This window comes from Schistocerca cancellata, chromosome 9 (assembly GCF_023864275.1).
Source record: "Schistocerca cancellata isolate TAMUIC-IGC-003103 chromosome 9, iqSchCanc2.1, whole genome shotgun sequence".
Classification (NCBI taxonomy): Eukaryota; Metazoa; Arthropoda; class Insecta; order Orthoptera; family Acrididae; genus Schistocerca; species Schistocerca cancellata.
The window spans coordinates 288,003,215-288,026,318 of record NC_064634.1 but is presented as its reverse complement, the minus strand read 5'-3'; the positions used below and the strand labels follow the sequence as shown (position 1 = coordinate 288,026,318).

The window sequence follows — 23,104 nt, the reverse complement described above, 5'->3', positions numbered from 1 at the left end:
AACGATGGAAAAACGGAAGGACAAAATAAAAAATCACGTATTCTGACGCACTTCAAACTGACAGATGGGCGTGGCCCCTGTGCAACATTACGTACAACCTCAGTTTTAGAACGAACGGAAAATGAAAATACCCATATGCTATACATTTTTGTAATCAGCGTGAAATGCTCATTTCTAAAGACTAAGACATTTTTTCAGATTTATGATCATTTTCACGAGCATTTCCCTTAAGGCACTCTCTCAAATCTGAGCAGGAACAACACATACAAAAAATACTACGTAACAAGCACAATAATAATAATTCGCCGCGCGGGTTAGCCGTGCGGTCTCGGGCGCCTTGTCACGGTCCGCGCGACTCCCCCCGTCGGAGGTTCGAGTCCCCCCTCGGGCCTGGGTGTGTGTGTGTTGTCTTCAGCGTAAGTTAGTTTAGGTTAAAGTAGTGTGTAGGCTTAGGGACCGATGACCTCAGCAGTTTGATCCCATAAGACCTTACAACAAATTTCAATTTTTTCAACAGTAATTCGCATTATTAATAAAAATAAGAGTTGATATAAATAATAATAATGTAATGGAGGAATTAAGAATGATATTGATTAGTTTGGCACTTTTGAAGCCTTCTTTTGTATTAAAAGTGGAAGGAATAGTGAATTAGGAGAGGACTGAAATTAAAATGACTGTGGCTGCTAGGAAAGAAGCGAATTTAGCTAGAGAATTGCCTAGACAAGTGGAGGAAAAGTGGAGGGGGAGGTATGATTGACGAGAGTGAGCTGCAAGAAGATAGCTAATTTAATAGAAGATGGGCCATTAACTGTCTTTTGAAATTTGAAACGATTTAAATTTCTCTAATATTTTAAGGAAGATTGTTCCAAAGTCGGGTACCTGATACAGAAAATGAATAGCATGGCAGTGTTGTGTAGCGGAACAGAGGATTTTACTTCGTTAAAACGAATATTTCTGCTCTGTTTTTCAGATAGTAGTGTAAGGGTTGACGATATATAGGAAGAAGTGTAAGGATTGAAAAGACGACACAGCAAACACAGGGTATGATGATTTCTAGCTTATCGACACGGAGCCATGATAATTGTTCATAGGCAGGCGTGATATGATCGAAATAGCCTGCATCACAAATGGTATCTACGAAGCATGTTCTGGTACACACACTCCACCCCACCTGGCCTCTCTTCGATTTATAGTGCAGCGGCCGGAACCCGTGCCAGCAGATTTTCCTCTGTCGTAGAACGGAAACAGTACGTTCCTATTCAAAATAGTATATACCTACTTCCCTCTGCAACACCTAAAAGTTTGTAGCGGGATTTTCGAACACCTTGTATTTCTGTAGTGAATGAAATGATTCTGAAACCACCTTATAGACTGCAGTTGGAGTTCAGTGCAGTCTAAGTGATGGTCCACAATTATCCCCAAATGAATGGCAGCTCTCTTTAAATGTCGGTAAATTCAAGGTAATGCCTGTAACAAAGAGAATGAACCCGATAGTATCTGATTACAAAATTCGTAACGAACATTGTGAGCACGTCGCATCTTGTAAGTATTAAAAGTTTTCGAGTAATGCCAACAAATGTTAAGAAATAGGACACTCACCTATAATTAGTGTTTAGAAAGGCGAAAGAATTCCTTTAGTTTATTGGCAGGTATCTGGGAATTGCATAGAAGAAGTTATTGCGACTAATTCTAAAGTAGTGTCCTGGTGTTTCGCAGCCCTTATCAAGTAGGCATGACAATAGGCATAAAACAGTTCAGAAACGTGTTGTTAGGCTCGTAAAAGTACGGAATAGTCCTTAAGAAAGTGTAGCAAAAATACTCAGGCAACAAAGTGGGAATCCTTGGAAGAAAGACGACGTACCTTTCGCGAAAAGCTGGTAGGTAATTTTAGAGAACCTGTGGTCGACGGCTCCATTCTCTTGCTACAGCCGAATATCTTGAGGTGGGAATCACTAGAATATAATGAGGGCGCTTGCAGAAGTATAATATGCGCATACGGTCACTTTTCCCATGCTCAGTGCGCGAATGGAGTAGGTCGGACAACGGCTAATATTGGTAAGGAGTGCCCTCCGCAATGCACTACACGATGACTTGCCGAGTATACAGTTGATTCAGCTAAGCAGTTACTCAGCTGTTTCATGAACCTTTCTAAAATACGGTGATAGCGTTTTCCCCAAATGAATTGTGAAAACGTCCTCACTAAATCACTTAGTCTCTTTTGGGGTATATTAAGTACATGGACCCCGTCAACAACGATTTTTCGAATGATAATACAATAATATCTGATGCTAATATCGTAGTTCTAAAGAGACGAATTCAACGCCATTTCACTCCTCAAAATTCGATTAGTAGTTTCCAAGAAATTGCACCATATAGAAATTCAGATTTATCTGTTTTGAACATGAAACAGATTGCTTATGCGGAAGTGCGTGTTATATACTGTCGCCTCAGGCTGGTGGGGTGCCCTACCTTGATGCAGTTATCAGACTACTTACAGAAGCTGAATAGTGGTCTACTGATGCTAATCATACCTGGCACATGTGGCTGGGCCGACACACCAACTCAGTCAAATGGCTTGACGTCTAAGTATGATTCACCAGTTAACTACGATAACATTCTGTTCTTATTTCTGACAGAACCTTGGCAAGATGCAACTCAGCTACAGAATGGATCTGTAAACCTGGATTTGAGGTACAAAATTGTCAATAACTTTGCGGCATGATTTTCATGTCAAAATACACACTTTTATTCCAAAATTACATCGGCAACGTCAACAAAAAGAAAATCACACAAGAATGTTGTCATAAACACTTCTTAAAATCCCGTTAATGTTATCAAATGTTAGAAATAGCCGGCCGGGATGGTTGAGCGGTTCTAGGCGCTACAGTCTGGAACCGCGCGACCGCTACGGTCGCAGGTTCGAATCCTGCCTCGGGCATGGATGTATGTGATGTCCTTAGGTTAGTTAGGTTTAAGTAGTTCTAAGTTGTAGGGGACTGATGACCTTAGAAGTTAAGTCCCATAGTGCTCAGTCCATTTGAACCATTTTTGTTAGAAATACCCACCGTCTACTGCAATACATGTTCGCAATCGTACTGTCGTCAGGGTGAAGAGATTCCTTAGATAACATTGCCCATGCTGCAACAATGCGGAGTTTTAAATCTTCTTGGGTCGTCGGAACTAGTACACAGAGTTCATCTTTAGAAGTATGATTCTAGCTGCAGAAATTATTGTGGTTCCACCTGGGGGGGGGGGGGGGGGAGAGAAAAAAAGAGATCGATACCGATGTACGTGTAATTAATGTAGTTGTGAAAAGGGGTATACTTAGTTTAGGGAAGACTGTCTTCCAATTAATCTGGGTGAAAACAGAATTACAATGCCTTAAACTGTTCCAGAAACAGGTTAGGTGAACAGCTTCGTTGAATCGCGCTACATATACGTATGTATCTACAGGAGATGGAGAAAAATATGGAAACACCAAAGAGAGATCCAGTCTTCTCGGAGTGGATACGCACAAGTCCTATGTGGGTTTCAAGGGATTGTTGTGCCATTCTTTCTGCAAAATAGTGGCAAGATCGGGTAATTATTATGTATGTAGATAGCGATCACGCACCCTTCTCGTCAAAGTAGACCACAAAGGAGCCGGCCGTTGTGGCCGAGCGGTTCTAGGCGCTGCAATCTGGAACCGCGCGACCGCTACGGTCGCAGGTTCGAATCCTGCCTCGGGCATGGATGTGTGTGATGTCCTTAGGTTAGTTAGGTTTAAGTAGTTCTAAGTTCTAGGGGACTGATGACCTCAGATGTTAAGTCCCATAGTGCTCAGAGCCATTTGAACCATTTCTTAGAACACAAAGCCTCCATAACATTGAGATCTGGTGACTGTGGTATCCAGGGGAAATGAGGCATTCATCTTCGTGCTCATGAAACTATTTCTGGATGATGCGTGCTGTGTGAACAGCGGCCTGTCGTCATTGAACACGGCATCACCATTTGGGAACAAATATTGTACAATTGGATTGACATGGTCAGCCAAAATGGTCACATAAGCCTTGGCAGTAATGCGACTTTGCAGAGTAACCATGGGGCCCATGGAATACCACAGTAAGGCTGTCAAAATGATGATCGAACCCCCGCCATGTTACACTCTTGGAACGTAAACTCGATCAGAAGTTGGGAACAATGTGAAACAAGGCTCGTCCGGCTAAATAACATTCTTGCATTGTTCCATAGTCCACGTTTTATGGCGTGGGCACTATGTTTTCCTGTTGCGGGTATTTGCGTCGCTGATGAGTGGTTTTAGAATTCCAGTTCGCCTCGCGATTCCCTTCGTTTTGTTTTGGAGCTCATAGGATTTGCAATTGCAGCATTCAGTTTCGCAGTGACTTTTGCATCTGTCGTCAATGACCGCGTGTCACGATGACTCAACACATACTTTCGTCCGGCATTGGGCGGACTGTGTTTTTTCTTCCGCCTTCGCTATATGAGGTATCAATCCTCGATATGATGCTTCTTGAAACACCATACCTGCAACATCAATTTGCGCACTTTCAAATTCACTTAGTTCTTACAAAATTTACTCACAACAGGACAGAACACTCTTCTGACCACGAGTGATACGGTCAACGTATTGAGGACATTGCACAGATGCCGTTCGTGGTCAGATAGAACAGCGCAACCTGCGGACTTGGCTACCATCTGCATCTACGTTCAAGCAAGCCTTTCTTGCGGTGTTTTTATATTTTTGTCCAGCCCTTGTATGTCCTCCTGCGGAAGTGGTGCGCAAAATTGGAGAATACTGGAAACCAACTGACAGCAGTTGACATAATGGTGTCGCTGATAAAATTCGAAGTTTTATTTTTACGCCTGTCAGATCTATACAATACGTGCTTACTGTAGCCTAGTGATGAATAGAAGCCAGAAAGAGAAAGGGAGCAAGTAAACTTCCTTAAAGCATGGATATACCAGTTTCCAGAGACATTCGCGACAGGTGCTTGACAGCGAAAATTAGCTTTAGGCCGCGCGGGATTAGCCGAGCAGTCAGGGGCGCTGCAGTCATGGACTGTGCGGCTGGTCCCGGCGGAGGTTCGAGTCCTCCCTCGGGCATGGGTGTGTCTGTTTGGCCTTATGATAATTTAGGTTAAGTAGTGTGTAAGCTTAGGGACTCGTGACTTTAGCAGTTAAGTCCCATAAGATTTCACACACATTTGAACATTTTTTTAGCTCTAGGAGTTGTCTTACAATGTTACTAAAGTGATAAGAGTGAGAGTCTTCGATCTAGAAAGACTCCCAGAGATTTTGGGGTCTCATTGCACTTCACTGATGCGATTGGCCTAAAACTTTGCCGTATTTGATGGGTTGTCAGTTGGTTTGCCAAATAAAAACAGCACACTTACGTTATATTAGAACTAAGTTAGAGTGGATATTTTGGTAAATAATCCGACAATTTGTTAGAACTCTTTGTTAGCTCATTTCTGCGGTTATGAAAATGCATGTTTGCGTATTTGAACTTGTTACTCCCTCTCCCTCTCTCCCCCTCCCCCTCTCTTCCCATCTCCCTCTCTTCCCATCTCCCTCTCCCTCTCTCCCCCTCTCCCTCTCTCCCCCTCTCCCTCCCTCTCTCTCTCCCCTCTCTCTCCCCCCCTCTACCTCTCCCTCCCCCCTCTACCTCTCCCTCCCCCCTCTACCTCTCCCTCCCCCCCTCTACCTCCCTCGCTCCCCCTCCCTCTCTCCCCCTCCCTCTCTCCCCCTCTCCCTCTCTCCCCCTCTCCCTCCCTCTCTCCCCCTCTCCCTCCCTCTCTCTCTCCCCTCTCTCTCCCCCCCTCTCCCCCCTCTCTCCCCCCTCTCTCCCCTCTCTCTCTCCCCCCTCTCTCTCTCCCCCCTCTCCCCCCTCTCTCTCTCCCCCCCTCTCTCTCCCCCCCTCTCTCTCCCCCCCTCTCCCTCCCCCCCCTCTCCCTCTCCCCCCCTCTCCCTCTCCCCCCCTCTCCCTCTCCCCCCCTCTCCCTCTCCCCCCTCTCCCTCTCCCCCCCTCTCCCTCTCCCCCCCTCTCCCTCTCCCCCCCTCTCCCCCCCTCTCTCCCCCCTCTCTCTCTCTCCCCCCCCTCTCTCCCCCCCTCTCTCTCTCCCCCCTCTCTCTCTCCCCCCCTCTCTCTCTCCCCCCTCTCTCTCTCCCCCCTCTCCCCCCCTCTCTCTCTCCCCCCCTCTCTCCCTCTTATCTCCGTCGTATCGCCACATTGTGTACCGTGATTCAGCACTACACACAACATTTTTCCACTGTTCAATCACTCAATGTTTACCTTCCTTACACGAAGCGAAGCGTTGTTTGCCATTTATCGGCGTGATGTGTATTTTATGAGCAACCGCTCGACCATGAAATCCAAGTCTTCTCACCTCCCGCCTAACTGTCATAGTACTTGCAGTGGAGCCTGATGCAGTTTGGAATTCCTGTGTGATGGTCCGGATAGATGTCTGCCTCTTACACATTACGACTCTCTTCAACAGTCGGCGGTCTCTGTCAGTCCACATACGAGGTCGACCTGTACGCTTTTATGCTGCACGTGTCCCTTCACGTTTCCACTTCACTATCACATCGGATACAGTGGACCTAGGGATGTTTAGGAGTGTGGAAATCTCGCGTACAGACGTATGACACAATTGACGCCTTATCAGCTGACCTCGTTCGAAGTCCGTGACTTTCACGGAGTGCCCCTTCTGCTCTCTCACGATGTCTAATGACCACTGAGGTCGCTGATATGGAGTACCTGGCAGTAGGTGGCAGCACAATGCACCTAATATGAAAAACGTATGTTTTTGGGGGTGTCCGGATACTTTTGATCACAAAGTGTACATGGTTCAGAGCAAACACGAATTCCAGTCTCGGTCAGAAGTTCTCCCCCAGAGGAGCTATTAGCATCAGTTTGCGCTTTTGTGCTCCCTCGTAATAATATTGCATAGCACTAATAATTATTTTTACGAGGGCACAGGTACTTACCTGCTGACTGTATTTTCGTCACAGTAGAGAAACTTCCACGGAAAAGTCCAACAATTGTAAGAAAAGTGGAATATAATGAGGTGTACCAGTCTGTGGGTGAAGTAAGAACCTTAGTGAAGACTGCAGAGTGAGAGAGGTGATATTATCCAAATGCATACGGAATTTAGATCACATAAGTGAAACGAATTTCCATATCAAAGGACGAAGCTATGGTAAACTCTTTCACCGATATGGAGGCAACTGGATTCTAGAGGTCCCAGCAAGATGTATGAGACCGGCAGTCTTAAAAAAGAAACGCGAAAGGACCATTACAAAACTCTTTCCTTAACCCCGAGCGGAAGTACTTCTCGGCTATCCAGTTTCATATGACAAGAAGAAAAAAGTTGACGGTTTATTGAAAAACAATTTACGGAGAACACTGACAAAATTGAGATTACTAAAGTTGGTATATCTCAGTCATTGACGGTACGCCCATGTTGTTCAGCACAGAGGTAGAGGAAATTGCTTGTGATTGTGTAGAAGATACTTGTGGTTTGTATGTTTAAATATAACAATTACCTCAAAGAACGATCATAATAATATATAATGGCATTGTTAAATCATTGTGTTCTGTTATGATAATTCGAAATTTATTAAGTAATTGTGAAGCAACAATAGGATCACAGCTTTCGGTAAAGCCCTGCATATCAATGTTAGAGATATCGATTTATAATTTTTTAATGATATCTCATACTAAATTGTGAGATATATGTAATATAATGTAGTATAACAAGCATTATACAGTAGGATGTTTGTTGTCTTCAGTAAACAAGATTTGCTTTTAACAATCATTCAAAGTCGAACACGTCCAAATGGTTCATTGAAATGAGAACATGTCCATATTTAAATGTGCTTTTTAAAGGAATACTTTCATTGTAGATTTGATTTACAGATATGAACTGCCTCTGGCACAATAGTAAAGGCGTTTGTATTGCAGTATGTTGTTTTCATTCATATGTAAGCCTGAAATAGGTTTTATGTTCATTGTGAAAAACTGCATTTAGTAGAGTAGTTCATCGTAGCTTGTTATCACCCCATTTCACCTGGGTACGTCGCAGACATTTGCAGGTGAGTCGTCGAAAACGTGCGTTGCACTAAACAAAGGCCAGCTGGACTTACGAAACATCATTGAGTAGAAAGAACGAAATTAAACAGTACGATGCCTCGAAACCGAAGAATGTACACTTGGACTTTTTTCCTTCGATGTTTTGTTATTGATATCACACTTACTACGAGCGAAGCGTAAATATCGTGTCATTGGGTTGACCCACTACCTCAAACGTTGTTTGATAATATATTCGTCGCCCTCAGCGGTGTTTAATCTTGCTGCACTGGAGAAATGCCGCAGCTGTAATAATTGTAATCTGAATTAAGCTCTCGGCGTGCTGCGTTGTGCAGTATTAATTTACACAATCACTCTAATTTTGCTGTGGATTGTATAATTTCAAGTAGAGCAAATAGTCATACACCTACGTCTACATCTACATGAATACCCTGCATATCACTTTTAAGTGCCTGGCAGAGGATTCATTGAACCACCTTCACAGTTCTCTATTATTCCAGTACCCTATAGCGCGCGGTAATAACTAATACCTATATCTTTCCTTACCAACTCTGATTTCCCTTATTTCATCATGGTGAACGTTTCTCCGTATGTAGGTCGCCGTCAACAAAATATTTTCGCTTTCGGAGGAGAAAGTTGGTGATTGGAATTTCGTGAGAAGATCTCTGCGCATTTGAAAACGCCTTTATTTTAATTATGTCCATCCCAAATCACTGTGTCATTTAAGTGACACTGTCTCCCCTATTACGCGATAATACAAAATGCTGCCATTCCTTGAACTTTTTCAATGTACTCCGTCAGTCCTATCTGCTAAGGATCCTACACCGCGCAGCAGTATTCCAAAAGGGGACGGACAAGCGTAGTGTAGGTAGTCTCCTTAGTAGATCTGTTACATTTCCTAAGTGTCCTGCCAATAAAACGCAGCCTTTGGTTATCCTTCCCAACGACTTTTTCTGTGTATTCCTTCCAATTTAAGTTATTCGTAATTGTAATTCCTAGGTATTTAGTTGAATTTACGGCATTTATATTTGACTAATTTATCGTGTAATCGAGGTATAACGGATTCCTTTTAGCACTCATGTGGATGACCTCACACTTTTCGTTATTTAGTTTCAGTTGCCAATTTTCGCACCGTACATAACTATTTTCTAAATAGTTTTGCAGTTTGTTTTGATCTTCTGATGACTTTACTGGTCTATAAACGATAGCGTCATCAGCAAACAACCTAAGACGGCTGCTCAGATTGTCTCCCAAATCGTTTATATAGGGCCTATAACACTACCGTGGGGAACGCCAGAAAACACTTTTGTTTTACTCGATGACTTTCTGTCAATTTCTACGAACTGTGACCTCTCTGACAGGAAATAACAAATCCAGTCACATACCTGAGACGATATTCCGTAGGTTAATTTCACTTCAAGCAGTTTGTGAGGTACAGTGTCAAAAGCCATCCGCAAAACCAGAAATACGGAATCAATTTGAACTCCCTTGTCAATAGCACTCAACACTTCGTGCGAGTAAAGAGGTAGTTGTGTCTCCCAAGAACGATGTGTTTCTAAATCCGTGTTGACTGTGTGTCAATAGACCGTTTTCTTCGAGGTAATTCATAATATATAACTCAATATATGTTCTAAAATCCTGTTGCATATCGACGTTGACTCCTACTACCTTTCGAGCGAGGTGACGCAGTGGTTAGACACTGGACTCGCATTCGGGAGGACGACGGTTCAATCCCGCGTCCGGCCATCGTGATTTAGGTTTTCCGTGATTTCCCTCAATCACTCCAGGCAAATGCCGGGATGGTTCCTCTGAAAGGGCACGGCCGACTTCCTTCCCTAATCCGATGAGACCGATGACCTCGTGTGTGGTCTCCTTCCCCAAACAACCCAACCCATCCTACTACCTTTCTTGAATATTGGTATGACCTGTCCAACTTTCCAGTCTTTGGGTACGGATCTTACGTCGAGCGAACGGTTGTATATGATGGTTAAGTATGGAGCTATTGAATCAGCATACTCTGAAAGGAACCTACTTGGTATACAGTGTGGACCAGCAGACTTGCTTTTATTAAATGATTTGAATTGTTTCACTAATCCGAGGATATCTACTAAATGGCAAGAATCATTGTACTGGAATGTTCTGTAGTTGAATATATATATACTGTATGTTTTCTGGCCGGAGGCAGTTCTTTCCGCACTCTTGTATGTGCAAGTGCCGAATAAACCTTTAAGTGAAGTTAGTGTTCGTCATTCATCTACTTACACCTTCCTCTACGTGACAATATTTACTTCGTCTTCCTTCGTGAAGGCATTTCGGAAGGCTGTGTTTAGTAACTCTGTTTTGGAGGCACAGTCGTCGATAGTATCTCCATTGCTATCGCGCAGAGAAGGCATTGATTGTGTCTTGGCGCTAGCATACTTAACATACGACCGGAATCTCTTTGGATTTTCTGCCAGGTTTCGAGACAAACTTTCGTTGTGGAAACTGTTATAGGCGTCTCGCACTGAATCCCGTGCTAAATTTCGAGCTTCTGTAGAAGAATGCCAATTTGGAAATTTTGCATCCTTTAAAATTTGGCAGGTTTTTGGTTGAAAATGAAATGCGAGCTCACTACAGCTCTTTTTTTTACATTTTTTGATTGAATTTACAATTACATGTGCAAATGAGCCTTCATATTGCTCTACATGCGTGTTGGGTTTATCCCGTGAGTAATTGATGTGATTGTTTGCAGGAGAGCGGCCACGTGCGAAGGACGAGTTAACCGGCAAGTGAGTATCCTTCAACGTACTTGTTTCTGCAAAAAGGTTGATTATCATTCACCTGAATAATCGTTCACTCAGTAGCAGATTGTGCGCTGTTTTGAAATTTCTTGGCAGTACCGGACCGAGATTCAAACCCAGAATCTTGTCGAACGCGAAGTTCCGTGTTAAGAGTCCCGGTCCGACACACAGCTTTAATCTACCAGGAAGTTTCACCAGTGGCCTAATATATGGAATTTCATTTAGTAGCTAAAATTTGAGTGTCTTGTGCGCGTCAGCATATTAAGAACAGGAGCATCGCATTACATTACTTGTATTCTATAGATCTTTAGCTTGTAGAAAGAAGTCCAGCACGTCTATTTTATTAAAGTGCAATACAGTGAAGTGACTTGGCACTACGAATGACTATTGTAGTACAAAGCTTATTATAAAATAAATTAGAAGGTTTAAGAGTTCCAGTGAATGAATATAATATGAGTTCCGTGGATTACGGGGAGTTGCCCCTATGTAAGTTCTGTAATCCAGTCGTATTCGACAACATGTCAGATGTTGAGGCCAGCTTTTAACCTTCGTATATGCCTTTTTTTTCCTGTACTAATGAGAAACGGTTGCAGTCTTCCCAAAGTTATTCGGTCCTAAGTATTTATCAGGACATAAAGTTTTGTTAAGAGGTCTCTGCAAATTGTCCTAAAGCTAGTACCAGATATAATCATTACAGCATGCTTCTGTGTTTCGAAAATAATGCCCCTGCATGTTGCATTTCACAAAAAAAAGTTACGTAACCTATTAGTGAATGGAAGTGAGCAAAATAAAGTTCCTTTATTTTTAAACCACTTGTAGCAGTAATATTGCGTAGTGCAAACGTAGCTGAATCGAGACGCTTTATTAGTTTTCTGAGTGATATTAATTCTAACGTAAAATAAAAAACAGAAACAATGTCAGATTTAATTTTTGTATGTACAGAAACTTACAAAACCCGTCGGAACTTTATGGTACAAAGTCCAATCACAGTCCGAAGCAGAAAAGGGGAGTGATCGGAACGTTGGTGGACCGGGCTAAAAGAATCTGTCAACCACTGTAACTTGAGCGCCAAGCATTTGAAAACTGCCGACAGAAGAAAAGGCCACACTGATACACAGGTAAATAAAGCACTACGGCATAAAAGACCTATTGTTATAACGAAATGAACCAACTATAGGAAAAGTTACAGATCGCATCAGTGGAGTACTCAGACAGTATTAAAGGTGTTTAAAGTAACAAGAAACGTGCGTGAAGCTTTCAACACAGCAAAGGACATACGCCCGCCTGTTGCCACAGCAGACGTATATGAAATTCCTTCCATATGCGGTCAGGTTGGCGTTCGAACTACGAAACGAATCATAACACCCTTCTTAAGGAAAAAAAGAGGAATTGTCAGCTGGGCAACACGGATAATAAGCAGTAACGCCGGGACTGGGAACCACAAAAATCGTTTCTCCCATACTGTTGTTATGACAGGATCCAATCATAACTATGCTAGGATGTTTAGAGGCCATAGAAATTCGGAAGCACAAAAACAATTTAAACATAAAAGGAGGATTGAAATTAGAGAAGTTGTGGGACTTGGCGCCGTTTGCTTTATTCAGCACTAACTCTTTCTCAATAAAAGCTACAGAAGACAAGCAGGCAAGACTCAGCTGTCTTAGGCAACTGGCTGATGATGCCATGAACTAATGATTGCGTGGATACATATGAACAGTTCGGCCTTCGTAGCTCGTTCCAGATTGTAACTGTTTTCTAAGTGGTTATAGCCTCTGATGTCTCCAGTCTTGAATATGCTCGGCAGAGAAATATGCCTAGGACCACTGTCTAATGCCCATAAAACAAAAATCGCCGTGTCCGGTTAACAATCAGAAAAAGATAATTTAGAATTCTTGGCAGGTTTAACGCCAAATTCAAACAGTGCGTATAGACATACACTGTGGTGATAAGTCATGGGATAGCTATATGCACACATAAAAATGGCGGTGGTACAGGGTCCACGAGGTGCAAAAGGGCACCGCTTTGGCGGGGCTGTCATTTGTACTCAGGTGATTAATCTGAAAAGGTTTCCGACAGGATTATGGCCGCACGACGGAAATTAACAGCCTTTGATTGTGGAACGATAGTTGGCGGTAGATGGGTAGATGCATACGACATTGCATTTCGGAATTCGTTAGAGAATTCAGTATTCCACGATCCATAGTGTCATGTGTGTGCCGAGAATACCACTTTTCAGGCATTGCCTCTCACCACGCACAACGCAATGACCGACGACCTTCACTTAACGACCGAGAGCAGCGGCGTTTGCGTGAAGTTGAGAGTTGTCGGTGCTAACAGACAAGCAACACTGCGTGAAATAACCGCAGAAGTTAATGTGGGACGTACGACGAACGTATCCGTCTGGATAGTGCGGCGGAATTTGGCGTTAATGGATTAAGGCAGCACACGATCGACGCGAGTGCCCTTGCTAACAGCACGACTTCGCCTGCAGCACCTCTCCTGGGCTCTTGATCACTTCGGTTGGATCCTAGACGACATGATAACAGTGGTTTAGTCAGATGAGTCCCGATGTCAGTTGGTAAGAACTGATTGTAGGGTTAGAATGTGACGCAGACCCCACGAAGCCACGGACCCAAGTTGCCAACAAGGCACTGTGCAAGCTGGTGGTGGCTCCATAATGGTGTGAGCTCTGTTCACATGGAATGGACTGGGTCCTCTGATCCAACTGAATCTGTCACTTTCTGGAGTGGGTTATGTTCGGCTACTTGGAAACCATTTGCAGCTATTCGTGGACTCCATGTTCCTAAACAACGATGGAATTTTTAAGGGCGACAATAGGCCGTACACATGTCGTGGGGCCGCAGTTGTTTGCGGACAGTTCAAGCGAATGATTTGGTCACCGAGGTCGCCCCACATGAGTGCCATCAAACATTTATGGGACGTAATATAGAGGTCAGTTCCTGCATAAAATTCTGCGCCAGCAAAATTGTCGCAGTTATGGCTCAGTACATCTGTAGGAGACTTCTAACGACTTGTTGAGTCCATGCCTCATCGAGTTGGTGCACTAGGCCGGACAAGGAGGTCCGACGCGATTATTAGGAGGTATCCCATGACTTTTGTCGCCTTAGTGTACCTTAATTGTGGTGGTGGTTTCTTGGGTTGAATAATGCTTTGTTTGTGTTGTTACGAATGATAAGGTTTGGAAGGAAGGGAAGTGCTGCTGTTATTGAGGTTACTTCTCTAGAATAGGACGTAGGAAGCCATCGAGCTAAACGCCTTTGTCTACCGGACAGTTCGCAGGCAGTGTCATATGCGTCTGAAATGGGAAATTAAAAATTGGTACAAAGATTACTGGAACCTGAAATTCTAACTTTCCTTGAGCAGCCCTCTTACCATTAGGCTATCCGTAGAAATATACTCAACAAAATTAAAACTCTTCTTAACGGCTTGGGCGACTTCGTGTCGCCCATCTCATGGCTAGGAGATAATTTTTACTAAATTTCATACGGGCACTGTCTTTTGAACCATCGTCATTTGTCAAGCCCACGATCTCGCACCACTCTGCTGTCATTGTAACGAACTGCTGACTATACACCACTTTCTGAACCAGTGTCGACTTTTTAACTCATTACGTTTTAATGTTCGTTTGTCATCTAAGCTATCAAAGGTTTTGCCAGATTTAGCCCATGCTGTAGACATGGCGAAGGTGGTTTACTTTCTTAAAAACTCTTACCGAAAGGCCTCTAATGAAGCGGGTCGTTTAAGTTGTTCATTTTACATTTGCCCTATGTTGATTGCTTTTTAACTAACGGTCCGTGTTCATTGTCACTCTTCGCTAAAGTTTTATCCACCCACTACCCGTTAAGACTCCTGTATGTCAACTAACTGTATGAACCATTGGTGGTTTCTCTGGAATATGACCCTTTTTAAGTCTTGTTTATGACCTGAGCTTTTTGGATCCGATAAGTCCGAAAAAAACTAAAAAAACATCGCCATGCCCATCATACATTCTCAATGTCACTCAGTTTTTTACGTTGTGTTTCATACAGATTATCGTATACCCTCCTTTCGTGTGACACTACGGAGAGATTCGGCGTTCAAAAGTCGTTATTAGTGGATATTATTATGACCGTAGACTGTTGGCTACTACATTTCTCCCTTTGCTGGCCACGCACTAGTGATGAAAATTTCTCCCTTCACAAGAACTCAACATTATACCTCAGAGCCGAGCATCGTCGCTCTGTCTTGCATTTTCAGCGATGGCTTCACAGGTGAACTTGAGTCTTAGAATGACTTTTAACTATTGCGATTTATCTTTCTCAAGCTTATCATTTACGTAAATGTCGAATGTTGTTATATGATAACATTGTCTGAAGTGGGTATTCTCCGAAATGTAGCTTCTGTATACTTCTTAGACTTCAGGTGAACATGCCTGACTTCCTTCAGTTTTCTTACTTCTAATGTTTATCTATTATAATTGATACAGGTGTTAAAATAAGTGTCAGTTTTTCTGAATGCCCATGTCGTCCGGCCTACGCATATTTTGAACAGTCACTCGTTGCATAAGAGATTTATCGCGGTGTGCCGATTACTTCAGACTTTCAGCATGATTTGTGCAAAGTTCACATCTGAAGATAATCTGTAATCAAATGGGTGTGCTAATTGAAAATTACGGATAGACTGAGTCGCGTGGAAGAAATGAGTTTTCGACGACATGAATTCGATGTGTCGCATCGGTTTGAGAAACTGTGTATTTACTGGTACCGTTGGGTCCTCGTAAATACTTCAGTCAATTTCATGTTTTAAAGCTCTTACAAGTAAAACGGTATGCTGCGGATTGAACCAGCCAACCAGTTTGCTATTTTGGTCTTGTCTTAATAATTTTTTGGTTCGCAGTGTAGCTTTCACTGTAGTTCCAAGAAATGATAATAGCAGTAATTTGATGTGAAGTATTCAAGTGAAATGGAGACGGGCAACAGATAGTACTTTTTTTTTTCGATGAACGCGTGAATGATAATTAGTAATACAAGCTGAGACGTTAGCAATACCTGCCTTTTCAAACTGTTTGTTTAGTACAAAATCATTCAGTGACGTTAGTATTACTGATTGCGACAGGGGGAAATGGGTGTCGCAGGTAAAACAATATTCCATCTATTAAAATCATGTAACCAGTATATCACCGAAGATCTCCAAATACTCCCATTTCAGCGAATTAGGTGCTCATTGGCGAGAGAGCGTGATGGTGACAAGCGATCTCTGTTGCCAGTATTTAGGCCAAGAGCGAAGTTACGTCTTACAGTCGTAGTTATCAGACAGCGACACCTGTTGCTCGCAAGTAGCAAAGGTCAGGAGAAGCATTGCATGAAGCAGGCAGCGTGATTTACGGTTCGACGGGAACATAACTTTTTCACCTAGGCAGAATCACTCCAGCCATTGTCCATCCGCCCATAACTTTGCTAAACACTGTGACCATTCCTCTAAGGCAGTGGTTCCAAACCCGGGGGTAATTAACCCTGAACGTTACTGTGAAATTTTCTGAGGGATTAAAAAGAAAACGGTTCGATTGTGTATCGGTCGGTTCGTAATACTGCAAAAACATTTATTTTCAAATACAGCACTTGTATTAAGATGTGAACCTGTGTGGTGGAGGTTACAGCTTCTGTAAAGAATTGTGAACGTCGTCTCCGCATAGTCCACTCGCTATACACATTCTTTGTACCTTGTATCGCGCATCTATGGCGCTAAAATTGAGACACATATGTCTCATACGCAAAAATATCTCGTGAATACGCCCTTTCCGAGTATTAAGTAGATCTCACAATGGATCAGAAATTGCTTGCGTGCGTATTTCCTTCGCAACTGACAGCACAACACAACAGTAACTACAAGTATACTACTGTACGGCTCACACATTATTATTATTATTATTATTATTATTATTATTATTAGTAGTAGTAGTAGTAGTAGTAGTAGTAGTAAAACTTCCTGAGAGATTAAAACTGTGTGCCGGACCGAGACTCGAACTCAGGACCTTTGCCTTTCGTATGCAAGTGCTCTACCATCTGACCTACCCAAGCATGACTCACGACCCGTGCCTTACAGCTTCAGGTCTGCCAGTATCTTTTCTCCTACCTTCCAAACTTCACAGAAGCTCTTCTGCTAACCTTGCAGAACTAGCACTCCCGGAAGAAAGGATATAGCGGATACATGGCTTAGCCACAGCCTGGGGGATGTTTCCAGAATGAGATTTTCACTCTCCAGTGGAGTGTGAGCTGATATGGAACTTCCTGCAGAGTGAAAATCTCATTCTGGAAACATCCCCCAGGCTGTGACTAAGCCATGTTTCCGTAATATCCTTTCTTCCAGGAGTGCTATTTCTGCAAGGTTCGCAGGAGAGCTTCTATGAAGTTTGGAAAGTAGGAGACTAGGTACTGGCAGAAGTAAAGCTGTGAGGACTGGGCGTGAGTCGTGGTTGGGTAGCTCAGATGGTAGAGCACTTGCCCGCGAAAGGCAAAGGTCCCGAGTTCGCGTCTCGGTCCGGCACACAGTTTTAATCTGCCAGGAAGTTTCATATCAACGCACACTTCGCTGGAGAGTGAAAATCTCATTCTAGTAGTAGTAGCAGCAGCAGTGGTCAGACATAAAGCATTGGCAGTCTGAAGTCTCCCAATTTCTGCCAGATCAGAAGTAAGAAGTATAGCAATCAAATAATTTACAAACAGCATCTTTAGTGCACACATTTTAAATTGGTTGATTTTAACTGATGGTGCCAGCGTGTGTGTGAAGCACGTGTCGACAAGGAGAAGAGTGCTGTAGAGAAAGCGCTTTCTGCAACAAGCCTCTACTCTCAATATGGATAGTTAGCCTCCTTTTCTGAGGAGGAGTCGTAGGTACCACTCGAGTTTCACTGACAGTTGCTTCATCATTCTCCAAAAAAAAAGATGTTAAAACAAGTTTGTGGTTTAATTAGACACGTACAAACTGTAAATATCATATCTTTCATCATTTTAAAAATAAACTTTTTCGAAGAAAATTCTTTTTCTTTCTAAAGTTTGGTTAAGTGCTAACGCTGATGGTGGCGGATGGAGAGGGATCGATGGAGCGGGGGTACTAGCTAATATCGGATTGCACTCTGGGACGATGGTCTGTGTAAGGCTGGGAACCACTGCTCTAAGAGGATACACACTTAAGGGGGTGGGGGACTGAACCGTATTAATGTATCGCGTTTACTTCCTTAAATGCTGCTCGTAGTCTAGACGGAGACTGTGAGGTGAGACAAGAAAATATAGCTCCTGCGGAAATCATGCACGTGTTGAAGCCGTCTTATCGTATTAAAACACGTTACTTCACCAGTGCTCAAGCTTGGTTTCTCATCAGCGGCAAATACTCCGTCCGTTGAAACGTTAAGAGCCACGTGATAGTTCTTTAGCTTCAGCCAGCAGTGTCTTACTCTCCTAATAAAGCATTGATCGAACCAAAACCTTGTTTGGGCATGACTGTGTTGTACTATGCATTGTCATATTGGAGCAGTTGTACACTAGCCTTCCTATAAATCGAGAAATTAATAATGAATTCAATACGGTATCCGAAACAATTTAATAAATATTTTTCACTTGCGCAAAGCATTGTCAGAAGTAAGGCAGCTCGAGTAGAAAGCTACGAGGCAAAATGGATCTAAAAATACGATATCTTTTTGTTACTATACGAATACTTTGTCCTCAGCTTGTACATTTGGCGTTAAGCACCAAACATGTTTAAAAAAAACACACACACACACACACACACACACACACACACACACACACACACACACACGGGGAGGGGTGGTAGAGGGAGGCGGGGGGGGGGTGCGAATGATGTTAAATATTGTGCACGTAAAGTGTTTATACATTGTTTACCATAGTAAAAAACTAATCAGTACTATTAACAAGTGCCCCCTTCCAGTTTTCTGCATACTTAGAGGAATTTGAGGGTCAGTACGCAGACCGTAGTTTCATAAATATTGTAATGCAGTGCGATGAGATTGGAAAAACAAACAGAACTAATCGTTTTGCAAGATTACATGATTTCAGAGTGCTGTTAAGTACGAAACACTTGAAGTTTATTAATACAATTCATCAGTAGCTCAGTGCGCAACGTTAGCGGATTGTAATTATGATGTCGTTTGTTCAACACTCACTAGTAACATTTTTTTTATAATTTTTTATTTGCCTATTTATTTACAAATGGAAATTTTAAGTATGGAATTATAATTGTTTTAGAGCAGGAAATTTTTAATTACTATTCGCTTGACAATTCGAATATTAACGATAAATTGAAGTTCAGTACAAAAGTGCCAAACATCAAACAGAAAAAGCAATTTTTTTTCAGAAACTGAACAGTTTTATTGAAGCGAATAATTTTTTGCTTTTAACAAAATGACATTTCACGTGAATGTATCAAATTATAATTTATTTTCGTACAACCAGCAATAAAAAAGTAATTTTTATTAAATAATAATGATTCAGTATTTGTTAATTATCGTTTCTATTTTTTAATAAACACAGAATTTAAAAATAAGTTCAACGAAAGTATGCTACTAACAAGATTCGAACCAGTGAATTCAATTACAATCGGATTACGCTACTCTCTGAGCTGCGGACGATTTGTTTAAAAATAAATGTTTCATACTTAACAGCGCTTAGAAATTATCAAATCTCCAACGGCGATTTTGTCGTCTGGTTTTGAGAATTCGTAGTATTGCTTCAGGAATTCGATGTCCGGCACCATTCGTCACATCCTGTTAAGTATCACGAAAGTGGAAGGGGAGCAGTTCTTAAGGTCACCTTGTAAGATCCTCCAAACTTTAACAGTTGGCCCAAGAAAACAGTGTTGTAACTTTATCACTTATCACTTATCACTTCGTGTATTGCAGACGGAGAGATAAAACATCACGCGAATAGGTCAAAGATTAGAAACTGATTGTAAGTCTGGGCGGCAAAGTGTTGTACCATTATGTTTTACAGTAATTACCGAAAGCCACTTAAAAATGTTAAATCGTATGGGTCTTGCTGCGTTACAATTTTTGTTGTCCGTAGGCGGCACAATTTTTTTCTGTCAGTACTGTTTGATTACAGCACTTGAAGTTATGCTTGAAATTTTGTCACTCATTTCTCAAGGAAGCTGATGTATATTTTGTTTACATCCTTTTTAACTTTATATTCTTTTTGTAACAAGTTGCGTTGCTGCGTGAGAAGCAGATGTATGTATGTTACTAATTGCGAATTTAAAAGCCCCAAGCATCCGCCTCTACGGCATGTGCAGTCGCTTTGCAGTGATTTTGTAAACGGTGGTAACTGTGATGTTCTAGCAGACCTATTACTTCGCCATGTGAGCTACTATCATCCACATTGTGTACGACTACCACCACCTCCACAACGTGCTACTCTTCTTCTGATAACAGTGGTTTCCGCTAGTTTCGTATCGTATTTTCTGCCTTCACAATGTATGTAGAACTGTCATCTTTTAAATCGCTTCAAGGTGACGAGTTACCCGTGCACAAATCGCTTTAAGAGGAAGAGTTGCCCGTGCACGATGATCCACGTCAACATCAATAGAGTGATTCGCAATTACGCTTAAAAACATCCGAAGCGACGTTGATGAAGCTGAGACAAGTATTTTTATATAATACCTATGGGGTTGCAAATGTCTATAAATACTACAAAATGGATGACAGATGTTGAACATGTGACGTCACCAGATGACGTACCTCACCGAACGTGGCAGCGGTTGAGGCTGTCGGTTTGATCATCCCAATCCAAGTAAAGTATTCGCGTCGGTGTGGATTACGGCCTACGTGCGCGACTTCTGCGTACTGGGCTGTGTTAGTCTTGCGTCTGGCAAACAGTATTGTTTTTTTCCTTCATTGAGTGCGACAGTTGCGTGCTTACATTACAGTTTCGATTTATTAATTCATTTACTTGTCTCGCGGTCTCCGCTGGTTTATTGCAGAGTACAGCGCAGCAAAAACCAGCCGTATTACGTCACAAGTAGCTCTGTGTAAGATTAACTGCATCGTTACCAGTAAATGATGTATGTTTTTCTTATTTACTAAAGAACGTCAGTAAATAAAAAAAAGAAGGGACAAAAGGAAAGAAACACAAAATAAGAACAGGTTTTCCTTGATGACAGAACAATAATTTTGCAACTTCTACGTTTACAACAGATCGCTTTTACTAAAGGCGGTCGAAATTTGCACCGTTTGTCTGAATGCAAGTATTGCACATCGCACAATTATCCCTTCATGCACGCTCTCGAAAATCCCTCTGTATTTTGGATGTGACGTTACATGTTGAACATTCATATCCACTCTTCGGGTATTTCACGAAATTTGCGGCCCCCATGTTTCTTATATGAAATCACGTGTCGCAGTGTCATCCACATAGCTTCTGGAGGGGGGGGGGGGGGTTGATCGTTCATGGCTATATAGTACGCCCTACGGTGTGTGGCGGAGAATATTTCGGGTAAACTGTCATTTCCCAATTTTTCTGTTCCATGTGCGAATGCGTCGCGGAAAGAACAGCAGTCGGTAAGATTTCCAGAAATTCGAATTTCTCTGACATTACGTCAAATATATGTGGAGAGATGTAATGTATTGCAGGACTCTTGGTGGAAAGTACGCTCACTGAATGTAACAGTAATCCTCTGCCCGGTGCATAACGCTGGTCTTACGGCGGCTGCTAGTGGAGTTTGATTAGCTATTTCTAGCTACTCGGTTTATCCTATCCGGTAAGTTTTTCAGAAAAATAACAGTCGAGAATCGATCGAAGGAGTCTTGTAAGCCGTTTCTCTCGTGGGTAAAATACATGGTCTTGTTTCTTCCAATGAATCTCGTCCTGGCATCTTTTGTTGTTATAACTACTTCACGTTGACTTCCCAGATTGTCGCTTCGTAGGGATACTGCTATATTTTTATGGTTGTTAGTTTCCAGTGATCGATAGACAATCGTGTTATTGAACAATGATTGATCTTCCAGCTTATTTATACGCAATATGTTACCTTCTCGGCACCAAATGTAGGTCCTCTGCGGATCATCTCGCACTTCTATACAGTGATAATAACTTCTCACATACATAAATTGTGTGTGTGTGTGTGTGTGTGTGTGTGTGTGTGTGTGTGTCATCAGTCTTGTGACTGGTTAGATGCTGCCCGAAACTAAATCCTCTCATCCTCTTCACCTCACAAGGGGATCGCGCCTACTCGTATCACCTACTTCGTCCAGATTTATATGTTCAGGGCTTGACCAGAAAATAAAGCGAAAGAAGTGGGAGCTCCAGATGGCCAAGTGTGTAAAATAGAGTTTTTGGCGCGGGTCACGTGAGACATGAGCCATTTATACTAGGTGATTAAAAAAAGAAAGCACAAATATCGGTTGTTTATTACAGGCAAACTATAAAAAATAGAAACACATTGCACGTGTCACTCCGTTGAGGAAAATTGTAAGGTTCTACACAGCTCCGCTATTGTTTGTAGCAACATGGCGACTACGCCACAAGAGAAATCATTTTGTGTGCTGGAATTTGCGTGAAGTCAATCCATTTTTCAAGTACAACGTGCATTCCGCCTTCGATTCAGCAAGAAGTTGCCTCCGCACAAGCAGATTTGTGACTGGTATATTAAATTCTTGGAGGGTGGTTGCATATCCGAAGGGAAGAGCACTGGACGTCTTGCACGTGTGATGAAAATGTCGAGCTTATCCGAAATGCATTCACACGAAGTCCTTGGAAATCTAAAAGACGGGCAGGCCAGGAACTTCAACTCCCTTAAACAACGGCGTGACGTGTTCTGAAACGACGCTTGTATATGGAGCCTTACAAGTTGCAGTTATCTGGTAACTGCCTCCCGGCGATTAGCGCAGAAGGTACACAAATTTCGCATTTCAGTTCTCTAGGATGTAACAGAGATCATCTTCCCGAATGACTCATCTTTACGGGCGAATTGACGATTCATCCATCGGGTTAAGTAAACCGCCAAAATGTAAGAATTTGGGGGGTCACAAAATCCTGGCGTCGTCGTCGAACGTGAAAAAGACTCGCCGAAACTGAATGTGTTTTCCGCCATTTCTGTTCACAGTGTTTATGGGCCTTTCATGTTTGCGGAGGAAACTGTGATGGGAATGTTGTACCTGGACATGCTGCAGAACTATTTGTTCCCCAACTTCGCGAAGATTCCAGTAGCTGCATTTTTATGGATGACT

The 23,104-nt window shown here is 42.5% G+C and overlaps 1 protein-coding gene across 2 annotated transcripts in view; it reads left to right on the top strand.

Annotated features, from left to right (window-relative positions):
* LOC126100227 (putative fatty acyl-CoA reductase CG5065) overlaps positions 1–23,104 on the top strand; it is a 505,281-nt gene that overhangs the window by 233,368 nt on the left and 248,809 nt on the right. Inside the window, exon 2 of one of the 2 annotated variants that reach the window (XM_049910802.1) lies at positions 10,821–10,857. The exons of the other annotated variant lie outside the window; for it this stretch is intronic. The gene's annotated coding sequence lies outside the window, so the exon portion shown is untranslated. The remainder of the gene's footprint in view (positions 1–10,820; positions 10,858–23,104) is intronic. 2 annotated transcript variants of the gene reach the window in all.